Source organism: Mus musculus, chromosome X (assembly GCF_000001635.26).
Source record: "Mus musculus strain C57BL/6J chromosome X, GRCm38.p6 C57BL/6J".
In the NCBI taxonomy this organism is placed as follows: Eukaryota; Metazoa; Chordata; class Mammalia; order Rodentia; family Muridae; genus Mus; species Mus musculus.
The window spans coordinates 88,027,977-88,051,932 of NC_000086.7; the positions used below are offsets into that span (position 1 = coordinate 88,027,977).

The 23,956-nt window shown below is 35.4% G+C and overlaps 1 protein-coding gene and 1 pseudogene across 1 annotated transcript in view; both read right to left on the reverse strand.

Moving 5' to 3' along the window:
• Positions 1-23,956, reverse strand: part of Il1rapl1 (interleukin 1 receptor accessory protein-like 1) — a 1,375,012-nt gene that overhangs the window by 1,287,040 nt on the left and 64,016 nt on the right. The window lies entirely within an intron of this gene.
• Gm14774 (predicted gene 14774) lies at positions 8,294-8,969 on the reverse strand (annotated as a pseudogene).

Here is a 23,956-nt window from a genome sequence, read left to right on the forward strand (position 1 = left end):
AAAAGTATTAAAGATGGAAGCCAAAGAAAACACAAATTAATATGAATTATGACCCTGTATTCATGAATTCCAAAAATTAATATTTTAAAAATATTCCCAATAAGAGTGGTTATTATGAATGGTTATTAAGTACAGATGTAGGATTGATAGTCCAAATAAAAATCTGGATTGATACAATCAATGTACAGTAAATGTGTGTCACTGCATGCCTATTTATTTATAGGATTTCTAATTACTTATGTATCTGGATGTTGTCTTCAATGAAATTATAATTTATTAAAGAACACTCTCCTTTTTCATACTTCTCTTCCCAGCTGACACTGCGTTTCTCATCATTTCTACTCCATATTATCCATAATAGGTAGCAAATTTCTGGACATATTACAGATCCATAATGCATTATGCTTAATGCTATATGCATTATATATGTATATGCATATGAAACATGAATGCCACATATACTATTATTACTACTACATGTACTCTGTTCAATGCTGTATACATTAGCTTTAGCAAAAGCAATGAAAGAACATAACCAGCAAATATGTCTTCTAACACAATTTATCTCTTAGACTAACAGCAATGCTTACTCTCACCAACCCAATGGAACGTGGCAAACACACACAGGAAGGTTGTAATGCTCAAGCAACTATCACATGAAAAGTCAGGGATAAAATGATGCTCAAAATCATTCATTAAGAATGCTGTCAGATGTACCTGTGCACATTATTATTATTTTTTTAAAGTAACTAAAACTATCTTTTTTATTAGATATTTTCTTCATTTACATTTCATTTTTTAAATATTTTTATTACATATTTTCCTCAATTATATTTCCAATTCCATTCTGACTGGTGTGAGGTGGAATCTCAGGATTGTTTGGATTTGCATTTCCCTGATGATTAAGGATGTTGAACATTTTTTCAGGTGCTTCTCTGCCTTTCGGTATTCCTCAGGTGAGAATTCTTTGTTCAGTTCTGAGCCCCATTTTTTTTTTTTTGCCTGATCTTTTTTTTTTAATTTATTACGTATTTTCCTCAATGACATTTCCAATGCTATCCCAAAAGTCCCCCATACCCTCCCCCCCACTTCCCTACCCACCCATTCTCATTTTTTTGGCCCTGGCGTTCCCCTGTACTGGGGCATATAAAGTTTGTGTGTCAGATGGGCCTCTCTTTCCAGTGATGGCCGACTAGGCCATCTTTTGATACATATGTAGCTAGAGTCAAGAGCTCCGTGGTACTGGTTAGTTTATAATGTTGTTGCACCTACAGGGTTGCAGATCTCTTTAGCTCCTTGGATACTTTCTCTAGCCCCTCCATTGGGGGCCCTGTGATCCATCCAATAGCTGACTGAGTCCCATTTTTTAATGGGGTTATTTGATTTTCTGAAGTCTACCTTCTTGAGTTCTTTATATATGTTGGATATTAGTCCCCTATCTGATTTAGGATAGGTAAAGATCCTTTCCCATTCTCTCTCCATTTCTCTCTCACCTGTGCACATTATTATGGAATGAATGACTCACAGAAACAAATACTCAGTATAGAATATTAGAATGGACAAATAAGATAACACAATTAAGCATTTGAAGACTATAGTGTTTTGAGTGAAAATTGGCTCATATGCTTGGTCCCCAGTTGGCAAATTGTTTGGGAATGATTCATAGTTGTGTTCTTGTTGGAGTAAGTATATCACAGGGGTTGAACTTTGAGGTTTCAAAAGCCCATACCATTCCAATTGGTGCTCTTTCTCTCTACTTCATGGTTGTTGTCTCAGCACGTAAGCTCTCAGTGACTACCCTAGTCCCATAACTACCTATGTGCTGCAATCATCCCTGTCGTAGTGGTCAGGGACTAACCCTTTGAAACTGTAAGCAAGCCCCCAATAAACTCTTTTTTTTCTATAAGTTCCTTTGGTTCTGCTGTCTCTTCATAGCAATACAAAATTAAATAATAACAAGCCCAAAACTATAAAAGGAAGAGATAACAAAAAATAACCATACAATGTTGCTACTATAGTTAATAATTATCTGTTAAAAATGCTGCCATATCATTATGGTGAGAGTCACACTCACTACAAAACATATTATACCCCTCTCCTCATAATTCTGTTTATGTAAATGTTCTAGCTTGATTTTCTGTCATGGTGATAAAACACTGGTAGGAGGAGGTGTTACTTGAGGTATAGGCTATAGTCCGTGTTTGAGGGAAGGCAAGGCAGGAAAATAAAGAAAAAATAAAACAGAGACCACCGTATAATGTTCCTTACTGGCTTCTGTCCAAGCTTAATATTGGTACCTTTCTTAAGGACTCAGGCCTTTCTGCCATGGGATGATAACAAGCACAATGGACTTGGCTCTCCTACATCAATTTACAATCAATCAAATGTCTCACAGACATGGCCACAGGCTAAGATAGTATATACAAATGCTCAATTGAGAGTTCTTCTGCTCAGGTCTGTCAATTTGACAGTCATGATTAGACATCACAGTACACTAAACAGGGTATTATTTTTCAATGGTTATATTTTGTATCAAAACTAAAAGAAATACATATTTCTTATTTTACATTATTATTTTAGAAGCAATAAACCAAGTATTAAGTTTATAAAATGAGCATATATTATATCTATGTGATAAAACATAGATGGATATTCACATTGAATTATGGATTTGGTCTATGTCAATTTTTTAAATAAATCAACCCTAGACATAATTATTTGTATTTTCCTACTTTAAAAAGGTTTAGGTTTTTTTAACTTACTTTCCTTCCAGCTATTAACGTATAAATCTACCTTTATACAGGAAAAATAAAATAAAAAATTGTAGTGGTTATTTTTTTCCAAAATAAATGTGTCTTCAGGGGATTGTATTTTTCAAAACCAAATTAGGTCACCCACATGAAATACAGGTAAATAATTCATACTATTTCAAAATCAGGACAGTTGGAACAAATCTAGGATAAAGGGCCATTACACCTACTTTAGCTCAGTGAAAATGACTGCTGATGTATAAAATATCCCGCCTTCAAAATATTTTCTTGGCCAAAAATTAATAACACAAACAGAACTATGTATTTTTATGCTTATGATACCCCAGAGTCTCTGGCCATTCCTGACACATAGCAGATATTTAATTTAGATTGAGTAAGAGGTACTGGTGCAGTTGAGAGAGAGAGAGAGAGAGAGAGAGAGAGAGAGAGAGAGAGAGAGAGAGAGAGAAATGGAGAGAGAAATGGAGAGAGAAATGGAGAGAGAAATGGAGAGAGAAATGGAGAGAGAAATGGAGAGAGAAATGGAGAGAGAAATGGAGAGAGAAATGGAGAGAGAAAAAGTTCACTAGAATAAATCCATTTTCAAAAGATTGAGTTACTGAGGCTCAAGTAGGACATTAGAAATAAACGATTCATTGTGTATAGGCTGATGAGAACATGCAAGTAGCTCTCATTTTGTTATTAATATTAGAAAAGTGTTATGTATGAGGACCTCGAACCATAGCATAAACATAGAATTAGTGCAAGTTAGATTAGATGACAGCATCCTATTCCAAAAAGTTACCTAAACAGAAAATAAGGAAGATGAAAGTAATGGTGAACAATGTCAGAAAATCTCCCTCATAAAAGCAGGAAGAGTCTGTAAGACAGCTCTACAATGTGGGTGATCATTACATCTTTATTAGAACAAGCTGTTTTCCTAGAAGAATGATACCAAGGCTCCTGCCAAAGTTTGTATTCTCATTCACCCACTTAGCAGTTTTCAAGTGAGCAATCAATATGTTATATCTGCCATGGTACAGAGATACCTTTAATTTATCATGTTTAGCAGTCATATAAAAAATCCTAATTTTTTGACATTCTTTCCTTGTTTCACTACATAAATACACAAGAATGATTCTGGTTTGCAAGGTTCAATTATGAGGTCTGAGGTATAAACTTTGTATTTTGAAAAGTGTAATTTGTCTTTGGGACTGTGTTTAATACTATTATACTACAGTTATAAATGTTTATATTCAATCCTGTAGAGATAAATGTTCTATGAATGTACAAAAATGCCATTGAATAGAATTTATTTTAGTAGAAGTATAAGGCTATGATTTTTCTTAGTTATAACTGAATATTTCAGAAGATGAAAATAGAAAATAGCTAGCCAGATTTTTTACAATTCTCATCCTGAGATAGGTGAATCAATTTAACACTATGCTCTGAATATTACAAAGCTCATTTATAAACACACTGGAAAATAAATAAATACCAGTGCAGACTTACTGGTTTCAATCATATTTTGTATTATACTGAGTAGGCAGAGACAACAGTTCAGTAACTTCATTGCTCCTTCTTGCTAAAAAAAAAAAAAAAAAGCCCCCCCCCCCCACGTATTAAGGATCAGTAGAATGGCTCGAATTCTGGTCTAGTACCTCTGGCATAAGTTATTGGAAAGCATGCCTTCTCATTTCTGTTGCCAAAATGATTTTTCATGACCAGATTTGTTAAGCTTCTGTGCTTGGTTCATGCACACTCCTCCTGTTTAATAAATTTAGCCCAGACATTGCTGATGAATGATCCTTATTACTATGCTGCCCAGCTGGACCAGAATTCCAGACATTTTTGTCGTCATAGTTCCTCAGTAGACAATGCAGTCAATTGGGAGAAAAGCTAAAATAAATTTCACCATAATTGTTAAGTGTCATGTGGACACTGGATGACCAGCTGAGTCTATCTTCCAAACAGAAAAACTACAAACAAAAACGTTAGTAAATGCATTAGTTTGATTATTAAATATGCTCTATTCTTCAAGCTGGCAAGTATATTTGAACAGATTTTACAATGTTGATTCTGTTTATGTATAAAAATATAACTAGTTAGTTCTTTTTCTCATTAGATATGTGTTGGGCCCTGACATTATGTGTTTGTTATGATTTCAATGATTAACTTGTCCTTTTATTTGCTGATGTTTTTAAAATAGACTTGGTGAAGGACTTGAGTAATAACACTAATTATAATCCACAAGTGTGGGCATTTTAGGAAGATAAAGATCTAAATTTCATGTGAATTTAGAGCCAGTGGGGACATTTGAAGAGGCCATAGATTTCAATTTCATACAAATTTAATTTCACCAAGTCACTACTATTTAATAGGAATTGTGAGTTTAGCTGTGGGTGATAGATAGTTAGTTACAGTTACTTCCCTTTAAATGTGCACATGGACACTTAACTCGCATAGCTTATGCAGAGTACCACATCATGAATAAAATAATTTGAAGCATATAAGTCAACATAAAGCATTGTGGCATAACTAGTAAATAAAATAGCTAGAAAATATATTGTCCTTAAAGGTTTATGAATGTATTTTACAAACACTTGTTTCCTATGAGGAAGGTGTTAAAATGCGCCTGCTTTAAATTGGAGCTAAGAACATTTAAAGAGTTTAAGTGATTAATTCAGGTTTACAACAGAGGGATGAATCCGTGGCTGAGACTGTTTCATCCTCTGCTCTGATTTCATAACTCTTCTGCATAAGAGAAAACCTTACTGTGAAAACTTTAAGGATTCAAATAAAATTTAAGGGTAGAATTATAGGAATAAACTAATGACAGAACCTAGTTTTCCACAAATGTTGCAGCTGAGACTTCTTTCCTTCCTAGCTTTGCATTAAGCAAACAACTTCATATTTTCTCATTTCTCAAGCTTAAGCAATCAACAGTATTCTAATTGACCACTCATCCAAAAATCCCAAGGCTTTCACGGGTCACCTAATATATTTTATTGAGTCTGTTCAAAGTACCAGAAACTGTGCAGGATTCTGAACATTAAGACAGTCTAGTCTTTGCTTTGAAGAGTCAGATGACCAGCTGATCCCAGACTGTACAGAGCATTCCTTGTTTCAGTATAGAAGGTCTTATTTTCTCAGAATCACCGCTGGTAATGGAATGGCTGGCCTCTCCACTTAGAAAAGGTTTATGATCTAGATTGGAGGCATGTCTGGAAATAACACCAACACCAAAGTGCTTATAATGGTGACATTCTGAAAGTCTGTGGGAATAAGGCAGTTGTTCTCTTCCTGTGCCTGAGAAGTATTTCTTACTGCTCCATAATGTCCTTATAGTTCAAACATCTTAAAATTACAACTCTCTAGCCTCAAGCCTCAGTGATGTCTGCAAGATGTCTTTTTAATTTCCTACACTGACATTCAGTTTATCATTTTCCTATTATTTGCAACATTTAGGACCATAGTTTTAGCTCATCTGCTCTAGTTACACCATTATCATATATCATCTGGCTAACTTTAGCATGTTACGTTCTCTATTATACTTTGTAGTGTGTTTCTAGCTAAGATTAACTTAACAGACCACCTGGGATAGAACAGCATTTTTGAGATTGCTTGCTTATAGAATTCTGAGCATTTTCCATTATCTGTGTTTATCTACAATGTAACACATGCTATAGAAAGTCCATTTTTGTTTAACATAATACAAGAGAAAAATTTAAGGGTTTAAAAGAGTGACTTTTTTTCCTATGCTCTGAAAAGTTGTGAGTGGGGGGAACTTAGCCAAGGTAAGTAACTGGACTAATGAGTCTTTGACCTTACATTTTAAAAGCAGAAACAAACCAGGCACCCACCACCTTGCTCAGCACAGCAGACTTGGTGATTCTGTATTAAAGACTATTAAACAACTGGGAGATAGCACACATCTACCAGCCTTGGTAAGTAGCGGGCAGTATAAACACTTTATACCCCAAACTATTTGGCAGTAGTTTCAATGGGATCAAGGTAAACGTGGAATGGAGATGTTCTTAACATGGCTAGGACTCAATAAATCTAACACACTAAAATGATGATTACATTTTGAAAGAAAATGCACAAAAGCCAAACAGCAACTTTTGAGATCTTTATCATTTGAAGGTAATCTTAATGCTATTAAATTCACAAATAATGTTAATTTTATCATCCAATCCTATTTATCTAAAACATACATTGCAAATCTACAAATATCTATTCTCTCTGCATGTCAGTGCCCATTTGTTATGGTTTTGGAAATAGGGCGAATAGATTTCCTTTAAATTGCATGTCAGTAGGTGTTTCTTTAGAGTTAAATTTAGCAAAATCCATATAAGATGGTAACTTATAATGATCTTCTTTACTTGTTAATTCACAAGGAAATATCTTCAAAAATTCATTTTGTTAAAGTTTCTGCACCAAAATGTAGAAAAACTAAACTACACAAGTACTGAAAAGTTCAAAATTTCTTATTTATTTATTTATTTATTTATTTATTTATTTATTTATTCTTTAATCTTTTTTTAACAGTCCAGTTTTTTTAAATTATTTTTTACACTACATATTCCATTCCCTGCCCCCATTCACCCTCTGACTGCTTCATACCCCACACCTCCTCCCCACACCCCCTGTCTTCATGTGGCTGCCCCCCCCCCCCCGCCCAACCTGACCTCTAAACTCCCTGGGGCCTCCAGTTTCTTGAGGTTTGGATGCATCATCTCTGAATGAACATAAACCCAGAAGTCCTCTACTGTATGTGTGTTGGTGGCCTCATATCAGTTGGTATATGCTGTCTGTTTTGTGGTCCAGTGTTTGAGAGATTGCAAGGGTCCAGAAATAAATAATTCTATTTTTAAAAAATATTTATTTATTTTATTTATATAAGTACACTGTGGATGTCTTCAGACACACCAGAATAGGGCATCAGATCCCATTACAGATGGTTGTGAGCAACCATGTGGTTGCTGTGAATTGAACTCAGGTCCTCTGGAAGAGCAGCCTGTGCATTTAACCACTGAGCCATCTCTCCAGCCCTACAGCACAGTCTTTATCCTCCTCCCAGTCTACCCTCTGACTGTTCCTCATCCCATTCCTCCTTCCCCAACCTTTCCTCAACCACCTCCTCCACCCCCACCCCAATACCCAAGAGGATATCCCTTCCTTCCCCCACAATACCTTCCCCACTCACTGGGGACTCTGGTACCACTTCCACAATCTACAGGGCAATATACCTGATGTAATGAAAAGAAAAAGACAAAGCTACAACATATAAAGACCTCAAGAATGTATGTCTAATTGACACTGCATTGCACTACTCAATTGCTGACCATTTGCAAACTGTGGCTATGACCATTCTGAACAAGAAGGCCTTGCTATTTAAACTGCAGTTACTTTTCTGATTATAGATCATCATTTCTTCTATGGCATATTTTTTCTAATTCAGTTTGGAGGACTGTCTTGAAGTATCCTGCAGCTTTTTAGATAACTCTTTGTTCTCTCTCTCACGATAAGAATTGTAGTGATTTCTGTTTTATTTTAAAACCTTCTGCTATCATATTCACCAATTCCACCACCAGATCCATAACCACCACCAAAGGGACTGTCTGAGCTTCGTCCATGAAACACTGCCCCCCTCCATGGGTCCATAATTTGGTGCTTTCTGTCCACTCTAATTTCCAACGTCACTATATCTCCCATCACCACCATAGATCATCAAAAGTTACAAAAGCAAATTCACTCTGCCTTCTTCCATATCTTCTATGTTTTCAATCTTGCCATACTGTTTATTCAAAGTAGTCTCTCTGATTATATTCTTCCTTATCTTCTTTAATACCACCAACACAATTTTTTTCACCATTACATGGGATCCAAACTTTACAGAAGCCTCTCTAGAAAGAGCTCTCTTTGTTCCACCACACGCCCATCAACCTTGTGTGGCCAAGGACACATTGCAGCATCCACCTCTTCCACTCAAGAAGAGGTCACAAAATCAGAGGCCCTGGAACATTTTATTTGGGCATTTCTCATTACCATACAGTCTGTAAGTGTGCTCCATTTGTCAGAAAGTTCTCTTAAGCTATCAACTGTAGTTTCAAAGCTCAGATCAACAATAAAGAGCTTCCTTAGCTTCTCTGCTTCCTGAGGATCATGGCCTTCCATTTTGAGATCAGACGCACTTCTTCCTACTCAGTTCATTATCACAAGAGGGAAATTTTTATGAGTGCTTCTTGATTTCAAATATATGTCAAATACTTAAATTTCTTCATGTTATCATTTTACCCACTGTAATAAAGAGTGAACATTAAGATTCTCCACATTTTATTCAAATGTAAAATAAGCACTGAGAATTTGAATAACCAGTTTACTTGTAGAACATAAATTCAGGACAGGGTCTGTTTTACTACCAGTCTCATGATGATAAAATACTGTCCCTTATGCAGAGTACATATATTCTACATCTTTCTAAATAAAAAATAGCCTTATGGTAAAAATTTTAGTTTCCTAAGGAAGTATTTTCCATAGGATACTTTAAGTAATGTATCAGTAAAAATATATTCACGATGTAAGACTAGTAGTTAGAGTATTCATTATTACATAAATAATCAGTGCAATATTTATTGCCTATAGACATACACAATTAATACCCAAAGGTATGCATACAAAATTTGATAAGGAAAGAAAGATAAAAAGATGGATGTGGTCAAAGTATCTTACATGCTTCTATGAATATGTCATCATAAATTATACTTTGCACAATTAATTCACAGAGACAAAAATAATTTCTTTGAGTTCCTGAAAGTCTTGAATCCAGTGGCAATAATGTATATTAAGTAAATGTAATGATGTGGCATGTAATTTTGAGATTGGCTTAGAATAATTCTTTGCAATTCTTTGTACTCTTTTCTGTGTATATTAACAATTTGTTCTGTATTACTTTATTGTTTTACCACATGTACAATAATTTAATAGCTCACTTATTAGCTGATCTCCAAGTTGTTTCCAATTTTTAGCCATCACAAATATTTTATAAATATTTAATAAAAAAAGATTGGATGACAAAAATAATCCCGTGTATTAATGTGACTTGATTTTTTTAAAGACTAAAGAAGTGATGTAATTAATATCTCATCAATAAAAGATGAGAAGCATGTATACAATACTCCAACAATCATGGCTTCCATTTATGTGTTTTGTTTCATCTGTCTGTATGTCTCACACCTAACACAAATGGGACTCTAGCTGGCAATTCTCCTCATCTGACTCCAGAATGTTTAGGTTATAGATATGTGCAGCCACACCCCAGAAATGCATATTTTAATGAGTTATAAGTTGTGAACAAGGAATAATAAAGCCGACTCCTCATGACATTAGAAGTCTATATCTATAATAAAATAAATCTCTGAAAATCCTGATGTAAATTATTAGTGTGCAACACCTGAAATAAACCACAGCTACATACAGAAGTCATGTTAGTAAACTGTAACTCTACATACAAGACTGAATTATTCTTAGATCTTCTTGTGAAAGTATAGTAACTAAACAACATGAGAAACTATTTGCTAGTATTAACTAACAAGAATGGGTTGGGGAGCAGAGTGGGGGAAGGGTATAGGGGACTTTTGGGATAGCATTTGAAATGTAAATGAAGAAAATATCTAATAAAACTTTTTTGAAAAAAATAAAAGGTAAAATGTCTTTAACAAAGAAAAAAATATTTTTATGTAGCCATAGAAAACAACTGACAGCAAAAATATGTGGAAAAGCCATTTGCCAGACAGAAAGTTTTCGTTTATACCACATATATATTTTTGATGACTTACTTTAAGCAAAGATAGAGACTTACCTTGCTTTGTGCTGATTTAAAGATTTTTATAAGTGTTACTGTGTACTTATCCATACTACTACTCTTTTTCATCTTAATATGGACCTAGCTACAGGGAGAAATAGAATTTCTAAATAACAAAGGATATTTTATTTTAAAACTACTCAGGATTCAGTTTATTGGGTACATGGAAAAATTATGCACTTTGTTTTATTCTTTGCAGGTAAGCAGTTTTATTTTGGGAGCATTTAAGTCTAATATATATGCCATTAAGTTAAATTATTTTTACTAGTCCAATCTACAAATCAGAGGAATTCACTGTCTCGTTTTAAGGTTTAAATGCACACAGGAAGCACTGAGTCATGTTTTTTCACTGAGTATTCTGCAGTCCCACCACAGAAACATGTGTTAGTGGGTAATGCCACTATCTGACTTCAAAGGTATCACATGCCAAAAGAGAACAAGAACGGGAATTGGGGCTTATATCAAGACTACCCTAATGCTCCTCCACAGAGCAGCACCATCTGCTGGGGAAGTAACCTAACCAGGAAAGTATAGGAGACTGTGGGACTGTGTGGGTTAGTGTGATACTTACTGTGTGGGCCAGTGTGATATTGTGTAGGCCAGAGTAGACTGGTGTAGGCATGAAGCAGGCTAGTTTAGGCCCTCATAGGCCAAGTCATCATAGGCAAGTTCTGGAGAGTGTGTGTATGCTTCAGAAGTGGCACCCACTCTTGATTTTCTTTTTTCACATTCCCTCCCACTTCCATGACATTTGGGGATATGGGAATAATCTCATTAGTCACTTACCAAAGGAAACACACTATTTCAAGTTATCTCTGCAGCCCATAAAGTACTACTTGCAAATAACATTACCACATTCAGCAAATAAAAATTTAGGACTCTTAATGTAACTGGTATTTCACATAGAGAACTAGGTATTTTTTTTTAATGTAAGTGTAGGCCATGTAATACTTGGGAAAAACTTACACTAAACTTTTCCTTATGTGGAAGTCCTGCATTTTCACATGTTGTTCAAGTAACAATATAGTTATTGACTTCTAATTTTATCCTAGTCAGATTTTTAAATAAAAATTTGCCGGGTGTGGTGGTGCATGCCTTTAATCCCAGCACTTGGGAGGCAGAGGCAGGCGGATTTCTGAGTTCGAGGCCAGCCTGGTCTACAAAGTGAGTTCCAGGACAGCCAGGGCTATATAGAGAAACCCTGTCTTGGAAAAAAAAATCACTGTTTTTTCTTATAATATCCAAAAGACTCTCAGTCAATAAAGTAGAACCATATAATTGAATTTATAGTTTATATTTTGGCAGTGAAACTATATTACTTTTGCCATAATAGACTCTATTTATGGTTTTAAATTTTTCATTACACTAATTTGATCATGTCCAGTTCAGTGGAACAAATGTATGCTTTGTTTCAAAACTAAACATCTCTCTCACACAATACACATTTATGGTATTATACCTACATGAACAAACCAGATGAGAGACATGATTTAGAGTCCAGAAAATGGTCTACAGTTCTGCTTTTCCCTTGCACAAAGGAAGGCCCTTGGGAATTGCCCGTTTCACCTTTCAGTGGCTATGATGTGCTGTCATGGCAACAATCCTGACAAGCACAATTCTCTAGTTCTCAGCAAAAGTTCATCTAACCTTCCAGATTTGCTACTGAGTTAGGATAGAACTCAGCTTTTAGGTGATAAGCATGTGGAGAGAAGAGAGTTTTCAGGTAAGAATAACACATCCTTGTGGGTGAACTTGGTTAATACAGTATAAACACCAAAGGAAGGAATAGACAAAAACAAAAACAAAGCAACAGCAAAAATAACAGTACAATTGATTATACTTTAGAGGTTAAAACTTTAGAAATAACTGATTAACTTAGCAAGTCTAAGTTTTGGAGACCAGGAAAAACTTATATTCAGGACAGCTAAAAGAATCACATAAGCAATGCAAGAATTGTTAGAGACAGTCTCCTACAGATCTTTTTTAGTCACTCCAAACACAATCCTCATCTCTGAATCATGATATAGTCTGATGTGATCTTTTTGCCAAGTCAACACTATTCACCTGGATATAATATAGAAATTGGATGTGTTTTCCTTCACACTTAAATATTTCAAGAAGATACATTCTTAGATAGGTTACTATTAAACTTTAGGCACAATTGAATTTGCAATCACAGATAAAATGCAAAAATCAAGATATTCCGTATAGCCATATACTTTTGCTTTAAAAGTTAGCAACATTTGAATGCATTTGATTTACTGTCTTTCTCTCTGCAGAGAAAAGCAGGTGACTATAATTATGTATATTTTTGTAAAGATCATGCAGTATATATACCATAAGGTACTTTTCTTGAAAGGTATGTCTAAGTCTAGAGCAGAGAACAGGCTTCAGGGTTATCTCACGCAGCAAAGTAATATGTATGCGAATGAATTATCAGGCTCATTAATCATTTTTGTACTTGAAGTGCTAAAGTGCTAATATTACACTGAGAGTGAAAATGAAGTAATTAAGGAGTTTAATAGCTACAGTCTTTTGAGAAGAAAACATGTTGATAATGCTTCTTTTAATGTTACATAAATTGGCTATTTTTGAAAATTACAAAAACTGGGTTTATCTATTGTTTAGCACTGAATGACAGAAATTATTTGATTACATCATATGGTCAATAGGTGTTCATATGAAGACAGTTATCTAAATATTCACATTTACAAAGGAAAGTGCATGTTGCTCAAGGAACAAAAACATCTATGAGGTTCTCTCCACTCCCCCAAGCCTTTTGATGTGTGCAGCATTCTATCTCAAATGATCGATACTGAAGGGCCAGTTTTTTGTGCCTCTTTTCACAATCCAGCACAGAGAGATCCTTTGTAAATGTAATACCAATTACTTGGGAAAAATGAAACAAGCCTATGTTCAAAATGCTGGATCCAGCCATTGTAGCATTATGCAGTGGCACTTCTATAGAAGCTTCTAACAGCTCACTCTGTTACCCACTCAGGCCAGAAACTATGTGAGGATCTACAGCAACCCACATTAGGAAGTACCATTCTGAAAGCATGCTTTAGTTTGAAATTGACACAAACTTACTTCCTGACTGCAAAGAGGTCAGCTGCCAGCCACTGACTTCTATCAGGAGCTCACACCCCATTTAAACCTCCCCCTGACATTAGTGAGCATGAGGAACTTACCTAGCTGAGGGCAGAAACTATTTGTGGATAAGCCTTTTCCCTCCCTTCCATTGGACTGTGCTTTCTTTGCTAATGATAAGTCTACTTTTTACATTTTCTATCGTTTACCTACCCTTTACATCCATACTTTTGCTTCTTTTCATTTTCATTTACATGCAGATCACAGACCAAGACCTTGGAGACAGAACAAGGTTTGAACTGAAATGCTGCCACTTTCTGACATTGAGAAAATGGGTCAGGGGGATTCTGTAAGCTGGGGCTTTTCTATGGTGAAATGGTGATAGCATTATCCTCTATAGAGGATGAATGTGATTCAAAAATAAGACAACATGTACTCTTCATTGCTGCTGACCCCCTCCATCTCTTCCATTATCAGGGTTGGTATGTCTAAAAGATTGTATATGTGAACTGCTTATGCTAAATGTATTAACATTTTTGCTTGCTGATTATGAATATATTTGTTCTCAGAATATTAATCAAAGAAAGCCAATCAAGCAATCCAGCAACCAAGCAAATAAGCCTCAAACATCGCTACATTTTGTGGCCACGCCCCTTTCCAGATTTCAATGACTCTAAAAAAATAATTCTCCAAAATAGTTCTCACATTTTCTTATTCATTTCTGTACTTTACCTGCTACCTCAATTTTTTTTCTGATGTTTTGAAACAAATTCCCGTATGTGACCACCAATCCATCCAATTGATCATCTTTTGCACTGGTAACAGAAGACTTTGTAAGATAAAAACCACAAGTCAAGCTCCTGCTTGAAGCCTTCCTTAGAAGTTCTAATTTTATTCATTGTGAACTATGGGACAAGTACAGAAGGCAGGCATTCAGAAGGGTAAAGCTTTTCCAAGTCTTAAATAATTAAATATTTCCAAATTGGTTGCTAAATCACGGCTTATCCACACCCAGGCTACATGCAAAACCACTCTTCTTTCTCTTCTATCAACTTACATGTAAATGGTTAACATTTGATCTAATAGCAAATAGGGGCCTTCCTATTCTGTAGCCATTCTCAGTCTCCAAGGAGAGGAAACAAGCAAAAAAAGTCTCTCCTGCTTAGAGATTTTGCACAATTCCTTTCCCTGTAATTTAGGCATCTGCTTCTTTTAGACAGGCACACGTGTGTAGAACAACTAGATTAGAACATGGAGCAGATATTTGAAGACATTTACCATATTTAAAAAGGCACAGGCTTAAAAGATAACATCATTGTAAAATACAGACTGTTCTCTGAACATCAAAATGTTTTATTGTAGTACATCCAATGGCTATTATGTGACAAGTAGGTTTTTTTTTTAATTATTATCACCAACTCATCCTATTTACATTTGCCCTCTTGAGAATTATTAGAGTTTTAAGAAAGAAAAATTGAACATTATATAGTCTACACTTTAATTGGCACCAACTCTTTAAAAACAGATTGCTTTGTGCTTAAACACAGAACATTATAATTAAAAAAGCAAGTACATTTCAAATAATACATTCACTGAGACTTATTAATTTACTATAAATTACTAAGCTTTTCCAGCAACGCATAGAAACTAACTTAATGCAAGAAATTCTGATTGTTCAAAAAAATGTAGATTCAACTTTGACTACAACCACTTAATAAATTCATCAGTATAAAAGTATCAATGCAAATTTGCTTAATATTTTATACTATTAGCTAGACTATTACATCAATGATGTTTTCAAATTTCTACTGATACAGTAACTATTTTGAACTGAATTTTATTATCCTGAATCAACTGCTTATTTATCTTAAAGATATCTATTATGGTATAAATTAATTAGGTCAAATCTTAGTAGAAATGTTAGTATTTTATTTCATTTTAGTGACAAACTTGCTTCCTTGGATTATATTTTATGGAGTAATTACACAGTTCACTTTAGAACTAGATGACTCATTTTCCTGTAAGAAAGAAACAGATTTAGAGGCAGGGATCCTTGAGCTGGAAAGATGACTCAGCATTTAGAATCACTTACTGCTCATGTAGCGGACCCAAATTCATTTCTTAATACCTACATTGAGTGGCTCACAACTGCCTATAACTGCAGCTCTAGGGGATCTGGTCTCCATGAGTATCCACATACACAGTAGCAGTCAGTTTTAGTATCAGCTTCCAAATTTTAGATTCAACTGAGTAGATCTCACTGCATTAATTGATATGGGACAAGTCATTGCGAGTATGGGAAGCACCGTGTCATGGCTTGCCAGATAAAAAGAGGGCATAGCAAAAGGAAGGTTATTAACACCCCTTGCTTGCTTGGCCATCCCTCCTGTTGGCCTAGCCTTCACTTTTGCTGCTGAATTGATTTAGCCATTTGCTGCTGAGGATTCCTTCACTAAGGTCAGAAGCAGCATTTCTCAGCTTTACTATTTGACACATGGGTTGTCTCCAGTGTGAGACATACACTGTGAGACTACTGTGACTGCTTAGGCATCCAGCCTCAAGGAGCAAGGAACTACTAGATTCTCAACCTCCTCAAAGTTAGACAATTTCTGTTACAACTTTAGCATAGAATAACTTAATATATTATTTTATTGTATATGTATATTACATCTCCATCCTATTGGCCCTATTCCTCTAGAGAACAGTGACTAATACAAATGTGTACACACACAACAAAAACACACACACACACTCTTAAAAATGATAAAAATAAATCTTAAAAAAAAAAACAATGAGCCTGAACCAGTCTAGACCTAGAAATGAGTATAAATCCTAACACCATTTAGTAATACAGAATATCTTAGGATGGAAAGAGGCCAAAGTACACATTTAGACCTGGCCCATCTTTAGATTATAAATATTATTATAGCTTACTCTGCTTTCTCCCCGACCTTCCCTTGCCAAAACTATTTTAAAACTATACTTGCAATACTGTCTTTTTTCATTGGCCTTGCTGACTTATTCTGTAATCCATTCCTTTGGTATGAGATTGTAGTACCTACTGTCATTTGACATTTTCTCATAGTTAAGATCACCTTTCATCTGTTCCCTAAGAATTGTGAAGACACAAAATAATCCAATCTTTTCATTCTCCAAGTAAATACTTACGAAATTTAACATTTTTTGAAATATCCAAGTTAGGGAAAGTACATGTTTTAGTTACTCAATACCCTGTCTGTTATTTATAAACTAAAACCTTATAATAAACAAGTTTAAATTTGAGTATTTCAAAGTTAATGCTTCACTGACAGTAACTATGTCAAAAAACTTACACTAAAATGTTATAACCTACTATATAAAGTTCTATAACCCAAACTCTACCTTAATAGTGACATTTGAAATGTACTATAAGTTTCAGATTTATAATTGCACTGATTGTCAAGAGAATATTCTCACCTTTCTGGTGCTCTTACTTAGGTCACAAAACCCATATATTGTTAAGCACTTGACTATATTGCTAAAGAAAAATGTCCCTTGAAATCTAAATATCAAATATGGAAATGTCCATCTACTTATTCGGTCTTTAATCACATCCTCTTAACACCTAATTTGGTTAACATATTCAAATTTTTTAACCAGGAATATCTTTAACTTTCCTTCAATTTTAGTTGTTTTCTTCATCAGTATCAGACATTGTACTTAAATGTTCATAGAATAATTTGAGAGAAATACCAAATAATGAAATTTCATAATCACAGTCTTACTGGTGCCAAAATGTAAGGAACAATGGCAAAAGTGGAATTTCAGTATCTGTCATTGTTACAGTGTAAAAATGGTGAGCAGTTGTTTGAACTGTAAACTACTAATAACAATGTGTATCTTTAGTGATGAAATAGGTTTAAATAAACAAATATTACATATCTCCTACTATTTTTTTAAACAAGTATTTCTTATTCACTAAATGCAAAGTTATATACAATGTGCTAAGGTTACAATAATAAACAAAATACTCCTGTAAAACATGACTTGTGAAATGTTTACTCTTGTAGGATAACTGCAAAACATACTCAGTTCACAATAGTTACAGGAGATTTCAACTACATGAAGATGTTAATTAAGAGTCCTAGAGATAGGTAGGGAAAGTAGGAAATAATTTGCCAAAAATATGAGAAGAATGAGGCCTGAGAACATACCTCAGTTAGTACACTGCTTACCTAGCATGCATGAAACCCTGGCTTTTATCCCAATGAAACATAAATTGGGCCATGGTGGAGCATGGCTATTATTCCAGTATTCAGGTGGGAGAAAAAAAGGTTGAAAGTTCAAGACCATCTACAAGTATGTAGAAAGTTGGAGGCCAATAGGAGACATAGAGAAAGAGAGAGATAAGCATGTGCAATCGCCACAGAGAAAGCCAAGTGGGAAGGTATGTCAAGAAAACAAATAGATCTGGAACTTAGAGGTGAGCAATGTAGGTTACAGCTGCATGAGTGGCAATAGTACTGATAAGGGTGAGTGGGGAAAAAGTGGAGGGGGGGCGCGTGCATGTGTGTAAATGATTTCTTTTTCTAATCCTCCATAACTCACAAAGAGATGCTACCCAACACTTGAACTGCAAATTCCATAGGTTCTGTAGACAGCCTAGAGGCAGCAGAGGATGGTAGTCAGAACAGGAAACAGTGCAGTCCTGGTTGATAAAGTCTAAGTACTGCAACGTGCTAGGTAGGTAGGTAAGCCACAGCAAGATTCTCAGCCACAAGGTATAAAATATTTGTCATTGAGAAACAGCAGGCTTACTAACTAGCATGAACTATTTGTTTTGTGTTTCTGTGTATGAGAAAGAATCTCAGAAATAGTCATTCTCTTTCCTGTAGAGTTATAATTCAAGTGAAATTCACAGAGACTTTTTGTTTTTCCCATTCCTTCTCAAATATATAAAATGTACATCTGCCTGTGCTGCTGAGAAAGAATCTTTTTAGCTACAGGTTTTTAGCTACAGCGCTTACTGTGCACTCACACCTTTACAAACACTTGTTAAAGATGAAGCAGTTATCATCTTAGCTTGTTGACAACTTGCCCATTTTCATCAGAAATTTTACTTTAATCAAATTCTACTCACAGTACATGTTGTAATTAACTGAGATGCATTTCCTTTGATCCACACATTATTCCTAAGAAGTGTCTGGTCTGATTGATTGGGAGTAGTGTGTCCCGACCTATGGAGCATCTTTTTTTCTTCTTCTTCTTCTGATTTTCAGAGTAAGAGATGTCATGAAAACAAAATATCAAAACAGTTCCATGGTTTGCAAATTATTCTAGACCACTTTTTCACCATTTCATGTTTTTTGTTGTTGTTGTTGTTTGTGGCGGGGGGTGGGGTGGGGGATGTTGATAGCACATTATACGGTACAAGCTTTTACCACTTGCGTTTTCTCTCAGGAATTATGGTTCCCTGGTTTCATCAGCTCTTCCTTTTCAAGGATTTCTTATATAAGCGTGCATGTCAGGTTAATTTGTCTGGCTTCATTTCATGCAGACCAAGGTCATGAGTTTAATTTCTTTGGAGGAATTTCAGTGTTTTAAACAGAACCAAATTCGGTCCCAAAGAGACCTGATTTTCCATCTCTAATCCTTCTACATTTTCCCAGGTCACAAGAAAAAGAGATCTTTATTTTGTCTGGATGCAAGATCCATTTATATAGTTTTATTTTAAAGCATACTTTGAGCACATGGACACCAGGGAAAATTTCCTGAACAGAACACCAATAGCTTATGCTCTAAGATCAAGAATTGACAAATGGGACCTTCCTATTTATCTCTAAATTTAAGAATTCTGTCTGGGTTATGGAGCTTCCTGTGTTTTCTTCAGTGACAAGCACCAAGCATGTTGCCCAATGTATAACAGTTGTTAAAGACATATTAATACATTTTTCCCTGACTGTGACATTTTCTATCCATATATGGAACAGGCAGATTGTTAGAGTCATAAATAACTGGTATAATACCTAAAACAATCAATCAAGTTTTATGGTGGATTGTTTTCTTCCCTCAAACGCATTTGTATCACAAGTATGTTATTTTATATTAATCAAAAAGTTTATATATATATATATATATACACATATATATATATATATATATATATATATATATATATATATGCAGAGAGAGGGGAGGGAGGGAGAGAGAGAGGCACAATCTGTTCCATATGCTTTATATGACCATAATAAAAATCACTGGTGATAGTTTTATCATGTAATGTACTTTGTAAGTGAATACAATAACTCCTCCCTTGTAGATTTACTGCTATAAATAAATAAGTCAATAAATGAAAAGAATTGTGTACAGTATTGTATGCAAAATTTAATCTTCCATAACAACTATTATTACTTTTTAAAGAGTTTATTTTACTGGGTAAGTACACCAAATTATAGACTGCTGAAAGAGTTTAAAAGATCACTCTATAAAAAATGAAGAGTGAGGGAAGAAATTCCAGAAGGAAGATATGGCAAGAGAGAAAGTTCTCATTTTTAAATTCCTGAAGCAGAAAGTAATAACTTGTGCCATACCCTGCACCAGCATAATGACCTTGGGCAAGTCAATCTCTGTAATTCTCAGTTATTTTCCTTAACCCATAAGATGATTCAGTTTAGAACATAACAAACACTTATTATACCATGGCAGTAATCTTTGATATGATGATGAATATAAAATAAATTGTCCCTTGTGTAATGAAATATAAGTGCAGTTATCTGTGACATTTGACAAAACACCTGGTTATGAAATGACTTTAGGGGGTGCATCTAATTGCCTGATTTAAAAGTTTGAATTTAATGCTATGATTCTCAAGGAGAGATTCCTATGTATCTTTGTTACAGTACAAGTTTTCTAAGTTGGATTCAGATCTAACACATTCGTATCTTAGCCTTCCTTAGATAGCACACCCTCACTAATGCCCTCACTATGGAGAGAGCTCTATGTTCGCCTAGCAATGCCAATTATAAGTCACATATGCACATATAAATTCACCCATTAATATTTGGTATATAAACTAAAATTATTTTGATAAAAATGGAGTTTGAAGAGAAATATTTGAGGCAAAGATGGTTTATGTGTGTGCAAGACAGAGTTAAACTATTTTTCCATCTTTTATTCTGTATTAAAAATTGATATTATGTTATACTGAAAAAAATCTAGATCAAGCCTCCATGATCTGAGCTAAACTAAACAAACAAACAAACACTTATGTGACAGGATTAGTTTGGCATGAGTGAAAAAGATTGCCATTTCTTGCACTTATTGTCCTCCTTTGCTGAATATGACATACAGCTTTTCTCAGGACTAATTTATTAAGTTGCTAGTTTGTCTGGAACAAAACTCATTCAAGATAGATTTCTTAAAAATATAGTCATCCAGCTATCCTTGTGAATTGACATAATTTTTTTCCGAGTTATTTTTCCCACTACTGAAAAACAAAATGCATGGTTATACAGCTATTTTACAAAGGCCAAACAATGTTAATGATATGTAAATAGTATCATTTCTTTGGTCAAAAAAATATGCTTTCACATTTCCTTGCCACCTATAATATAGTGTGAAGCTAACATTAAAGATTCATCAACTGGATCTTCTCTCTACAGTAAGGTGATTACAGTCCCCGCCCTTAGCACTGCTCTTGAGGTAAAGCATAATTAGCACTCCATCAAAAACCACTTTGGAGAGCACAACAGTAGTTGGTTTTCCAATCAGACTGCTGAAAAGAACTGTATTATACAGTATAAATAAAATGCTAATTTATTATCGATCATACAGGGAAGTGCATGCTCAGAGAAACTTGATTGCTTTCCAATATAAGGTATTCATTTAGATGCACCTTCTTTCGAAAGAAAGAGAGAAAGAGAGAGAGAAAGAAAGAAAGAAAGAAAGAAAGAAAGAAAGAAAGAAAGAAAGAAAGAAAGAAAAAGAAAGGAAGGAAGGAAGGAAGGAAGGAAGGAAGGAAGGAAGGAAGAAAGAAAGAAAGAAAGAAAGAAAGAAAGAAAGAAAGAAAGAAAGAAAGAAAGAAAGAAAGAAAGAAAGAGAAAGAAAGATGCTCACAAAGGGGATTAGGCAGAACATTTCTCAGCACTGTCTGTGGGGAATTCACAAGACAAGAATCCTGTTCTTATTTACAAGGGTTTCACACATACAGGGGGGAATAGAGTGTGCACATTCTGTCACTTGATCATTGCCCTATCTGAGAAGGCCTGGTTAGCAGGATTTAAGATCCACAAAGAGAAATAAAAATCAAGTTTTTACAGACTGGGGTCACTGCCCCATTAATAAGCTATGTAAAGCCTTAAAATGGAACAACACTAAACATACTGTGAGTCAGAAACAAGCGCCCAAGTTACAAATCATTCCAAAGTTAATACACTACAAAGTGTGCACTCTCTTTGAGAACTCTAAAGACCACAGGAAAGCAAAATCTTTCCAGGGCAATTCAATGGCCAATTCTGTCCAAAAGGAGAAGGAAAGGTTAGAAGATTGTGGGGAATTGCAGGCTGGTCTCCAGTTGTGCTGAGGTCTGAACCCCTAAGGGTGATAATTCACCTTCATGACACAGTAGGTTTTCCCTCATGCTCCTGGAACTCTGGCTCTTAAGTTACTGCCCCTCACAGCCCCCACAAGAGAAACATGGCTAAAAGTCACATAGGCAATGGCCCAAGCTTCTGACCTTCAGGCTAAACTCCTCCCCACTTACCTAGCAACAGTAAAGACCATAAAAGCACTGTTCAGCACCTGCTTGCTCTTATGCTCTTACTTCTCACTCTCTTACTTCTTACACCTCACTCTCCCCTCCCCCTCTCTTCTACCTTCTCTCTTTCCCCCTGCCTTTCTATAATAAAGATCTAAAACCATAGAGAGTCTCTACCCATCAAGGCTTCGCTCACTCTCATCAGTGTTGGGAACCTCTTCCCTCATCCCTCTCTCCCATATCCCAGGTGGCTTTAGCTAAGTAGCTCTAGGAATCCCAGGTAGAGCTGCCCCTTGGCCACCCCCTGAAGAGTGGGTCAGAGACTTCAATTCCTGCCCAGGGATGACTGGAAGGTAGATAGTAGCCCTCCCATGCCTGAAAGACCAGAGAATTGGTAAAATTCTGGCGGGGTGTGGGTCTCCCCATTCCCGGGGCATCCCATGGGCACCCCCCCTCCCCAGGGCATCCCCTGGGCCCCTTTTTGGTTCCCCACAGAAGGCGTCTTAATTATACTTAAAATCCTATTAATTAATTTTTTATTTATTTTTAGTGACTTTTCCTATATCTGTGAAAGATATTGGTTTGAAGTTTTTTTTTTTATTTTGTTTTTTTTTAATTAGGTATTTATTTCATTTACATTTCCAATGCTATCCCAAAAATCCCCCACCCACTCCCCCACCCACTCCCACTTCTTAGCCCTGTCTTTCCCCTGTACTGAGGCAGATAAAGTTTGCACGACCAATGGGCCTCTCTTTCCACTGATGGTCGACTAGGCCATCTTCTGATACATATGCAGCTAGAGACATGAGCTCTGGGGGGTACTGGGTAGTTCATATTGTTGTTCCACCTATAGGGTTGCAGATCCCTTTAGCTCCTTGGTTAATTTCTCTAGCTCCTCCATTGGGGGCCCTGTGATCCATCCAACAGCTGACTGTGAGCATCCACTTCTGTGTTTGCTAGACCCCTGCATAGTCTCACAAGCGATAGCTATATCTGGGTCCTTTCAGCAAAATCTTGCTAGTGTATGCAATGGTGTCAGCGTTCCCATAATCAGCCTCCAAACGCTGACACCATTGCATACACTAGCAAGAAATCCTATTAATTTATAATGCTAAAATATTGACATTACAGTGAAGCCATGATACTTTCTATTATCCCACCAAAATATAATGTAAAAGGAGATGTTTGTGTATAATAAAATATAAAATAGCAAATGGCATCCAGGATGAAAGATGTGGATTATTTCAAAAGCATATATTCTCAACTGTGAATTATTTTGTAAGCAAAATTACATGGATTATCTATGCCATAGAAGATAAAATCCTAAATTAGTTCAATGTGCTTTGACCATAATCTTTTTCAAAATATTTTATTACTTTTAAATATGTGTATGGGGTGCATCTGGGGGAACACATACATAATTACTTGTGCTATGGAGTACAGATGAGTCTGATCTTGGAGCTGGAGTTACAAGGGTTAGTGAGCCACTAGGCTTAGATACTAGATATTAAACTA